This window comes from Episyrphus balteatus, chromosome 4, assembly GCF_945859705.1.
Source record: "Episyrphus balteatus chromosome 4, idEpiBalt1.1, whole genome shotgun sequence".
NCBI classification, from domain to species: domain Eukaryota; kingdom Metazoa; phylum Arthropoda; class Insecta; order Diptera; family Syrphidae; genus Episyrphus; species Episyrphus balteatus.
This window is the reverse complement of record NC_079137.1, coordinates 73,844,687-73,856,622: the sequence shown is the minus strand read 5'-3', so window position 1 is coordinate 73,856,622 and position 11,936 is coordinate 73,844,687. Positions and strand designations below refer to the sequence as shown.

General features: G+C 27.6%; 1 long non-coding RNA gene across 1 annotated transcript; it reads left to right on the top strand.

The window, feature by feature from the left end:
- Positions 1–6,728: 6,728 nt before the first annotated feature.
- LOC129917822 (uncharacterized) lies at positions 6,729–7,366 on the top strand. The gene is made up of 2 exons (XR_008772866.1): positions 6,729–6,900; positions 6,983–7,366. It is a non-coding gene; the product is annotated as an uncharacterized LOC129917822 (long non-coding RNA).
- The last annotated feature ends 4,570 nt before the right edge of the window (positions 7,367–11,936 follow it).

The following is an 11,936-nucleotide window of genomic DNA, read 5'->3' as shown; positions in this document are numbered from 1 at the left end:
AATGGCCATTTAAAAAAAATTTTTTTTATTCTTCATGACGAAAAGGATCAAGATGTTTTTGGATAAGCATTCAAGTGTCTTTATGTTGTCTTCATGGTTCTTTCTGAATTGAAGTACTCACATGAACTTAAATTGAGGTTAGGCCCGGCCAGACAGCTCTTATAAAAGAATTATTTTCAATAAACAACACAAAGTACAAAGCTCTTGACCTTGGTCCTTATTTTTTTTTTTATTTCTTTATTTTGGTTAATCCTGTGCTAAGGAATAATTCAAAATCTGTGTCGGCACTCTCCTTGGAAGACTCAGCTGTTGAAATGTGGTATTCTTAAAATCAGACGCTAAGCCACTGCAACCCACACAATAAAAAAAACAAGAAAAAGTATAATATTCACATAAATGTTCAAGTTGTTGGGAAATTGTTATTACACTTTGAGGACATTAAAATTGAAGGTTCAAAAAGCTTGAAATCCTGTGTCTTTTTTGTTTCTTTCTTTTCAACTTTTGTTGCGGATTCTTTGTATTTAAAATGTATATACCAGCACCATATCCAACTGACATATAATATCTTTATGGTTTTTTTTTTCTTGAAAATAAGCTTTTTTAGGTGTAGGTCGGGAACGTTATGCGTTACCAAGTTGTATTGTGTATCCCCAAAAAGTGGGTGGATTAATAATGGTGTGCCAATAATCGTCTTTTCGATGCATTCAACCAAGCATTTCAAAATGTCCCATAAAAACCACATGTCGTTAAACGGAGTCGTCTCTTTTTCGTGCTTGAATTGAAAACAGTTAAGGCGGACAGAAATGTTCTTCTTCTTTTTTTTTTTTGGTTTGGTTTTTTTTTTATTAGAAAATTCTTTTAAATGTATATAATATTCTGTGCATATAGCAGTTATATATCGCATTCGATGTCATATAACGATCGATGTAATTTAATTTCGTCCTTTTATTGTTATGTTTTATTATGACTTTGTATACTGCTTTTGGATTAATATTTTTTGTTGTTGTTGTTGTTAATATTTGACGTGACTTGAGTTATGATTTGAATTTTGTGTTATGTTAGATAGGAGTTGAATAAAAAAGGATATAACCAATCGTAAAAGAGAGCTCTAAGGACGATGTTTGGACATTTTTTTAGTATTTTGTTATGAATTATGTATTTTTAATGTTTGGCTACTTTCAGATTAGTTTTATGATGTTTTGTTTGTGGAATTATTTCAGTAATAAAATTAAGTCTAATTTAGGAATATAGAAGAAGAAGAAGAAGAAGAAAAAAAATTTTTAAAATTAAATTTTTATTATTATTATTTTTTTAAGATTTAACTAATGAGCTTTTTTGAAAAGTATTTTTTTTTTTATGTTTTCAAAAGAGTAACGACCCAAAAGAAGCCAATGAACAATACCTTGACTGTAAATATAAACAAACAACAGCGATTTAATATTCTTCTTTTGTTTTATTTTCAAATACCTTTGTAATTACAACGAAAATAAATTCAATCATAAAAATTCTTTTCGATATTTCTTTGAAAAAAAAAAAAAATCCATCTCTATGATTTTTCCTCTGCAAGACCAAAAATTAAGTACACCATCTTTGTGCAAACAAAGCCCTGGAATGCTATTAAAATTATATTTACCATCATCATTAGGTGAATGATACCTTCTCTTACCTTTAAAAATTTCACGAAGAAATTCATAAAATCTTTTAGCAAATACACAGAAAACAAAAAAAAATAAACATTTTTTGAAGTAAAAAAAACCTTCAAGAAACAGATCCATTAAAACCAAACAGAAAATTATGTTAGGTACTTATTAGCTATCTCAATCGCAGACGTCTGGGGCACATCCAGGCTATAAAGAAAAAAAAAAGGAAGGTATATTATTGGGTATAGTAAGAAAATTACGAGTCAAAAGTTCATGAACCAAATATGAAGCTGAGCATTTATAATAATTGCCAAATGTTTACTTAGAGTTACACACAGAAAGACAAAAAAGAATTCTAATCAAATTTTGCAAATTTCGACAAAATCCTTGGTGCAAGCAAAAGAAAAATTTTATGCAGACAACGAAAATTGTTTGTTTGTTTTGCGATGATACTAATTGAATCTCCTGGCAGCTAGTTACCTAAACTTGCACTAATTAGGAGAAACTCATTAGAAATTGAGTCGAGGGGGAATATACATATTATATCGAATATCTCTCGAGGGTGCAATACACACGCATGTGGGGAGGCTAATAAAGTCTGGCTCTTTGGGACTCAAAGATATATATAAATTTCTTATGTCCTTTGAATTTGAGACAAAGACACATTGTTGTAAATGGCAGTTTTTTCTGTATTTAACTGATTTTGACAGAGCTTGTATGTCTTGAAAACAATTTTCTGGAAGTCTTGTGATTTTTGATGTGGAAAATTATTTTTTTTTTCTTTTCTGATGAAAGGAAATTATTTCTCTTTGGTTAGTTTCTTTTTTCTTTGAAATGATTTTATTTTATTTTATTTGATATTGGAATCTAGCAAATAGGATTGAAAAAGGTATTTTTTTTTCAGGAAGACCTGTTAAACGGTCAATTCTAAGAAATGCTATTGAATGATATTAATGAAGTGTAGAGTTTAGGGAGGCAGACATTACATGAAAGTAAAATCATTTAATTGTCTAGACTTATGTATATTATTTATGAAGATTGATTTATTACAGGATCATGTTCGAGTATTTTCTATCTTGAATCGAGTGAAATGAAGAAACAGGCATCTAGATTTTAAGGAGATTTTGTCAATGTGGTCAATATTTGTTCTTCAAATCCAATAAATATTGGCAGTTTTTTTAAATCTCTGACTTACTTAAAAAAAGAAAAAAAACTACTAATTCTAAACTAGGAATTTTTTTTTTTCATTTTATTATTCCTTGAAGTCTGCAGTATAAAACTATAAAATGGAGTATTTTTTCTTACCGGTAGTAGAAGCACTCATTTTCCCATCCATTTTTTTTTTAGGGAAAAATTTATGATTAACTTAAACTACAAAAATAAATTTTTAATTCGTACCCATTTTTGACCAACGCAAAAAAAATACATATTTTTTTTAAAGATTTTACCTGGTGCAGGTTTTCCTAAATATCATAAAATTTAAGAGTTTTCTGGCAAACTTGTTGGTGAATGTTTAGCTCATTATTATTATTATTATTTTTTTTTTTTCATAAGTATAAATTATTAATAAAACACTATGATTAATAACACAAGTCAACAACGTTTTTGGTGCAGAGACTAAGATATACTTTTCTAAAGGTTTTTATTTTTATCAGCTCCTATTTTTGAAATATTACCGTTAGAAGATGCAAACATAACTACTTTTGAGGTTATGCTTTTATGTAAAGAAATTTTTTTTAAATACAATTTATTACGGTTTCTGTAAGAACTGTTTTCCTTCATTCAAGAATTTTTTAAATCTTTTCGATATCTTTTTTATTGTTCGAGATATCGTCAGTTTAATGGCTTATTGTAATGTATCACGTTTTCATATCCTTTTTTGATAAATTAAGCCAAACATTCTTACTTCATTTTAAGATATCTCAAGCAGTAAAAAAGATATTGCAAAGAGGAGGAACGAAACTTGGAGGAACGAAAATAGTTCTTATAGAAACCGTTATGATTTATATTTAAAAAAAATTTCTTCAAATTAAGGCATAACACCAAAAGTAGTAAAAAAACGTTTTTTTTTGCATTTTCTAACAAAAATATTTTAAAAACGTGAACTGCTAGGATATTTTTGACTTCGGATTCGAGTTCAGCACACCGGAAACCTTCAGAAGAGTATATTTTGGTTCATGTGGGGAAAATCTTGTTAACTTCAAAATAAGTCAAAACACGATTTTTTTTAACTTTCAAACAGTAATATTTCAAAAACGGGAGCTGATAGGATATTTCTAAATTCAGATTCGAGTTCAGCACATCAAAAACCTATAGAAAAGTATATTTAAGTGCCCACACCAAAAAAAAAATTAAATTTTGTAGACCAGTGTAATAATCATGGGTAAGAAAAAAAGAATGCCCTTTAAAAATTTATATCTGAGCAATAAAAAAAATTTTAACATTTTATAAATGCAGTTTCAAAAAAGAGCATTTCTTCTAAAAATCAAAACATTGATGGACAATGGTGTTTTACATAACTTTGTTGCTGAATCACCCGAAATGAAACAAAATCGGAATTAATTCCTTAAATAATAGTATGGGAATAGTAAAGCGAAAGGGTTTTTTTTTTTAATTTAAATTTTTCACTTTTTGTGAATATTGGAACTTTTTCCTCGTCAATTCTAGACTTCCTCAGGGTTGGTATCTGGAACCTATATTATTTGTTTTGTTCATTAATGACATGGAACTACAATATTTTTTTTGTTAATTTGCTTTTTGTTATACATAGAAGCTACAAAATATTTGTGTAAACCAAAGGAATAAAAAAAAAAATAAAAAATATCTTCTTTTTCATGTCCCGCACGTGACTGAAGAAAATATCTCCCTATTTTTAAAAATAAAATGTTTTTATACTTGTAAGTACAATTAAATAAATAAACGAATTCTAATATCTTCGTATACAAAATTATAATTTTACGAACTTACATATACAGTAAAGGGAAACAATATAGGTATTCAATGCACAAGTTTCCCACACGTTACAATGGAATACCCCACATATAAGCAATTTCGCTTTATGGGTGGTAGGCACAGAACAAACGTCGAAAAGGCATAAAATAAAACAACCTCTTTGCCAACTGCTAAGCAGATAAAATAATAATTGCAAACTCAATAGGTACGAAATAAAAATAAAAATTGAGGAACAAAATTGAAAAATTCAATAAACCAGAATCCCAAACCAAAACTCTGTCTTTTTATGTAATGCACGCATACAATCAAAAAAGCATATTTTTTTTTTTTATTTGTGGCAACTAAATTCAAAGTGTCTACAATTTATGCTTCAATATTATTCATCAACCAAAAATATGTAAATATTTTCCTGATTCGAATTTTTAATGTGATGATTTAGGATATTATAAAATGAAAACAAAACCAAACAATGGCTTATATAATTTCTAAAAACCAATTTGGTGTTTATTTTCTTAATTGTTTGTTTGCTGGTGAATTACAAAATTGAAATTCAATTTACCAAAAAAAAAAAAAAAAAAAAATAAATTGAATTTCAATGTCGACAGCTAAAAAGTGGTTGTTTAATTTAATTTACAAATTATTTCAAAATAATTTAGATTTTTATGGGTTAAAATAACATAGAGGTTTTTATAGGTTTGGTTTATTTGAATTTAAAATATTTACAAATGAATTGTATTGAAAAAAAAAAACTGCCATCAGCTCAAATAGTATATTAATGTTAAAATTTCGTGGGTTAATTTCTGAAGTGAAAACTTCTTTAGTATCGTAGTGATTTGAAACAAGATGAAATGAAAAAGGGACAGTAAAAATTAATAAATTATATCTTTTTTGTTTTATTAGATAGATGAATGCAATTTATACTGTAGATAGGTAGCAAAAAAAAAAACTATATTTTATAAAAAATTCAAATAATTTCATTTTCACAATCCTGAGATAACGGTGAAAATATGTTCTTTTTCTAAACATGTTATATCTTTTGATCAAGAGCACATACAAATTTGATTTAACTTTAATAATATTACATTTCATTTGATATATCACACTTAACCGTACGTGCTCTACAAGTTACACAATCTTAAATTGAAAAACTTTTAAAATACCTCAAAAGACCTACGAAGATCTGTTACCGATGACCAGCCACCACCAGTACCGTAATGTCAGTTTAAAATTTCGACATGGTTGGCTTTACAAACTTGTAACTTCTTTTCTAGATGTCGTACAAATAGGTATGATTGAAGAAAATATTTTAAGCTTAAATAATAAGCTTTTATATGATATAAAATTTATTATAGGTTGTCATATAAAAAAATGGATTTCAAAGTGATGGAATAAAAAAAGTTAGATTTTTTATTTTCAAGAAAAATTATTATTTTTTAAGGATTTTGTTTTTTGCTTAAAATTTATAATATCAGTTAACATGTCGACAACTCATTATTTAATCGTCATGAGTCATCACTAAATACAAACACCTTTGATCTGGGAATAAACTGATAATAACCAAATCTTCTTATTATAAATGTCAATACCTTCCAAAATATCTTTTGAAATCAAACAAATATGTATTTCCAATTATTATTACTAAGGCTCTTTGAAGTCATTATTTGATACGAAAATAAACATAAATTAAAGATTATCTCCAATGGATTACACAAAATTCATAAATTACCCTTGTTATCATGTAAATTCTTAACAAATCCAAACAACAACAAACAAAAATAAAACCTGTTTATTGTTAAAGATTTTATGAAATCCTACATTTTTAGTAGGTAAGTATCTAGGAATGAACCCAAAAACACACCTACACGCATCATATCCTCTCTTTTATCTTTTATTCTCAGACAGGATAATAAAAGTATAAAACCTCTAAAATGCATGTTCTTCTTTAAGATCAAACATTTTATTTATATATTTTTCACGTAAAAATGACGACAAAACACACAAAAATAAGCAAAAAGCATTGAGTGTTTTCTGAAGAAAGGAAACACAACGAAATGTATTAAAATCCATCTAAAAAAGAAATTTGTGTAATAATAATAAAGATTTGAAAACAAGCACGCTCCTTGTTTTTTATTCGGTCTCAAAATATACAAAAATATATAAAATCTCTGTATTACAACATTCCTTTAAGAAGATTGCCTAGAAACTTTGAGTCGCCACGTGCCTCTTTGTCAACACGACCACAAGCATCTTTTTGTTTTGTGTTGCTTTTTTTATTTATGTATTTTATTTTCTGAAAAAAAAAAACAAGGTAAAGTACTTCTTTTCGTCTTCCCGATGAGGTTTTAACCATCAGAACATAGAAAACCTCAGTAATCACCTTTCTATTACAGATTTTCTTGTTCATTATCATCCACAACAGCCCACAAAATAAGGATTGCCAAATATTTGAATTGTTCAACTTCAAAATGGGGAAAAAATTCATTTGGGTTTTCTGGAATTTGTGTTTTCGGGATTCTGGGTTTTATGGATTCAAAATTTCGGGATTCTGGGTTTTCTGGATACCAAGGATACCTCGAGCATGCTTAAAGCCAAGATCAACTAGAATCACTACGAATAAATTTCTAAGTCGTTAGCCTGGAATCCAAAGAAAATGACATAAGCCTTTATTAAGAAATTTAGATTTACATAGTATCATTTTAACATCGGAATGGATTGAAGATATCTCCATGACATCTTCTACTATTCCGGCCTTGAATAAAGCTGAATGAAAACGAGTGGTTACCAGGTTTATTGTTCTAATACTTTTTCTGAGAGGATGGGACCTAGTTAAATAGTAATCAATACCATTGAACATGTTATTCAGTTTCGAACTACTACACAGAAAATCGCACTGATAGAGTTAATAGAGTTCTAAAAACGATGTAGTTGCACAGTACTTCAAGGAGTACCATCGTACTTGAGACTCAATTGGAGTTCACTTCGCCATGACCCCGAGTAAAAATAGAATTTCACAGAATTTTCGTTTGAGAACTTACATAATTCTCCTTCAGAATTATAATCTGCGATGGCACTAACTTAACGTGTGTCGTACATAGGGGTATTTGACACAAAAAGGTGATCAAAACTATTTGTTGATATTTTTAAATGAAAAAAGTTTAGTTAATTAATAAATATAAAAATTACTTGCCATATTTTACAATTTTTACAATTTGTATTAACAAATAAGATTTTTCAATATAAAAAAAAAAGTTACGTATTCGCCACAGTGACCCGTAGTAACCACTAACCCATGCAAAAAACAAATCATAAAACAAAATGGTCGAAGTTGGTAGAACTTTTTATTTTCTTACATGATACAGTAAAAAATACTGCGAAAATTATGTAATACTTAGTTTTTAGGTACCTTTTACTTTTTTGTTAATCTTTCATGAAAAGACAATTTGAACGCTGATGATTGATCAAAATTAAAAAAGAAACTTGCTTATTTGAAAAAAAAATCTATGTTTTAAATAAAGTTAATAAAAATTCTTCAAAAATAAAAAAAAAAACACATGACATTTAACTTATTAAAAAAACACATTGGAACAAAATCGCACAAAAAAAAAGTCTATCAAACAATAACTACTAACTTCTGACTTAGAATAAAAGTAACGGATCGACATGGTGATGGCGTGGTTGGATATGGTTGTCACATGATGCAGTGCCTATTTATCTATGACGTAACGGTTAAACTTTCATGTTATGCTTCGTTTTTGTTTTAGACTTTTGATCAGCTTTTTTGTATAAATACCCCTCTGTGCGTTGGGCAGATTGCGCAGCCAAAATTTGATGGTTGCAGAACTCTAGAATTATTATAATTAGGGTGGTGCAAAAAAAACTTTTCTTTTTTATAAAAAAAAATGGATTTTAATGACACCGAAAATTTCTAAATCGTGATTTTTGAGATATGTAATGAGTTTAGTTAAACTGCAGTTTTTTGTATTAGGGTGTCTCAAAAAAATATTATCTATACATACTACAGTTGCTTGTGAAATTAAAAATAAATCAACGTGGATATTACTTTAGCCAAATTATAGAATCAAAAAAAAACAAAAAAAAATCCATTAGGGTGCATCAATTTTTTTTAAATTAAAAAAAAATTTTGATTTTCACACCAGAGAAATTTTGCAAAACGTTTCTTATGAGACAATTTTAAATTGGGTATTTTCGAACAAGGGGACTCAGAAAAGTGCTAGGTATATTTTACATTTACTCTTGGAATTCAAATCGATTTAATTAATTTGATATAAATTTTATATTACTATATCAAAAAAAGCATTTTACAAACTTTTTGTGCAATAAAACTCATTTTTTATTTTCAAAGACGCAAAAAACAAATTTTTTAAACATTCTAAATTAAAATATTTTTTTCCATCGACAAATATGTGAACGACGAGATTTTGTTAAATTATTCATTAAAAGCAGAAGAAAGTACGTATTTTTTTCGCCACCCTAATGTAACACGATTTACAAATGTTCGTCCAGTTTAAATTCGACAAAAACGAGTGTTTTCTTAGGAAGCAACTTACTTTATTTCCGTTTAAAAAATAATGAATAAAATAATTGAATATAGAATGATGGCAACCCTAATCAAACTGATAGGCATTTTCAGATAAAAGGTTTTCCTTTAAAATTCAGGTATGTAGCTACTCTTGGGTGTCAGACCAGACAAAACACACAAATTAAAAGGTTTTCACTGTGCACGCACACGTAATAATGAATGAAATAGTCCTCCTTTTATAGAAACCCCCAAGACAGTAGGATGAGTTTCTTTTATAAATAGGTTAGGTACCTCTACTTACCGGGTAGGGTATAGGTATATATCATTTCTCTTTGAGAGTTTTATGCAAAATTAAGTGGGTCTATTTTTTAAAGCTTACATTTTATATATCTCTCATGAATATGCATAGAGACAAGCTTGGTATCCCTATTTTTGTATAAATAAATGTTAACTGTCGGCAATGTAGTTGATAGCAGAATTATTCAATATTTACACTCCTGATGGAAAGAAAGATTGATATACACATTGATAGGAAGTAGGAGTGTATTTTGCATAATGACCTTGAAATGTCTTTGCATATATTTCTACCAATACCCTTAGAGCAATTTATATACCTACATATTCGAATTAGCAATAAGTTGAAGGTAAATGCCTACCTTAACCGGTAGTTAACCTCCCCAAAAATAAGCCCCCTAAAGAGAAATTATTAGATCTTTTGCTTGTGCACTAGGATAATGCTGTTAGCAAATAGGTGATTTAATAATTTCGCATATAGTTTCTTGTGTAGGTTAATTTGCTTTTCGATACTCTCTTCAAGACATAGACATACATGAATAAATGTACATAAGGGTGGGTCAAAAAAATCGAAATTCTTTTTTTTTTTTTTTTTGATTTTGTACTCCGAAAAATCGATAAAAATGTTTATATTCTAGAGGTGTCTAGGAGTACAAAACAAAAAAAAAGAATTTCGATTTTTTTTTTTGACCCACCCTAATGTACATACGCATCATTATCAACAAAAGAGATTTCTTTTTATTTCATTAAAGCAATCAATATGCTTACCGACATGAAGGCACTTTATTACATAGTTGAGGCATTCGGCAGGATATCAGCAGAGGGTGGCAATGCTATGTGATGGCATCGTGTGGGATTGTTATCTAAGGATTTTAATTACCATCTTAGGAAAATATAGAAAGCCATTTTGTTTTTGGATTGAGAGAGGAAATGATACACCGGTTTATGAACTAATTACACACTTAGTGGAGTTAATGGTTTAATAGAGAGTGGGCTCATTTTGTATTCTCCCCAACATAATGCGCCTTAAGATTTAATGAATAGAAATGAGGGAGTTTTTATTAGTAGATAGTGTTGTTGCCAGGATATTTTGGGGTTGTTGTTTAGTGATGGAGATAAAAGGATATAAAACTTTGATTGCTTTATTGATAGCAAAAAGAGGAATTTTTACGCCAAATCTTAAGTTTCTGTTTGAATAAAAAAGAGAATTGCTTTTGAGTGTGTTTTAATTTAAAGAGTTTAAAGGGGACTCAACCCCCTTCCCACACCATAAATGCATATTTTCGGGTTTTAAAAAATTATTTTATTTTTAATGTATTTCTTCTCCATTACAAATTTTTAAAAGAATATTTACGTATTGCAAATGAAAAAAAAATAGCATTGAAAATAAAATTTTTATTGCAAATAAAAATATTTTGCCGTGAAAAAAAAATTTTCATTGCAAATAAAAAAATTTCTTTATTGAAAAAAAAAAAAGAATAGAAAATGTGTGCATTAAATATTTTTTTTTCAACACTCGTCGATTTTCTTACCAATTTGACTTTACCTAATATTGTCTTCAATATTATATGTAGTTTAAAAAAAAAATTTACGTATGGTCAAATAACCAAAATTGTAACAAATTCAACGAGTATTAAAAAAAAAATTAATACACACATTTTCTATTCAATTTTTTTTTTTTTCAATGCCGAAAATTTTTTATTTGCAATACAATTTTTTTAATGTAAAATATTTTTAATAGCAATAAAAATTTTATTTTCAATGCAATTTTTTTTCATTTGCAATACATTTTTTTTTTGTATTGCAAAATATTTTTAGTTGCAATTAATATTTTTTTTTCTGTGCAAATATTTTTTAGTTGCAATAAATATTTTTTTTTTCAAATCAAATTTTTTTTTTAATTTTTAATAAAAAAATATTTTTTTTTTTGAAATTTCAAATGCATTTTTTTTTAAATTGATATTCTTACAACCCTGATTCAGAATTAAAACACGACTTTCAGAACCCGGAACATACAAAAAGACTAAGTTTGTTAAAAATAATTTTGAATACCTAAATTGATTTCTTGCAACGACTAAATTTAGATTCCCACCAAACTTTTAGAAAAACCATTAAAATATGTTCAAAAATTTGCGCAGGTAATGCAAAATATAAAATTTATTTAACTAAAATTCAAATATAATTTTTTTTTAAATTTAATTCGAAGAAAAATAAAACAAAAAGTCAAAATCACATCTGCATCGATAAAAGAGTTAAGATAAAAATATATTTAGAAATGATAGAGAGATAAAAGTCATCTTTCTAACCTCTTCCATAATCTTATGATACCAGTTTTTATATAATCAAAATAAGGTTGCCGCGATTATTAAGCGTATATTAACCAAAAAAATCTATCAATTTTCCATCAGTTTGAGAAGAAGTCTTGAAGTAAACGAATTATTTACATTACTAGCATTACAATGAAAGTCTTGATTGGAAAAATTGTTATATTGTGCTTTGCCTATGTCAAT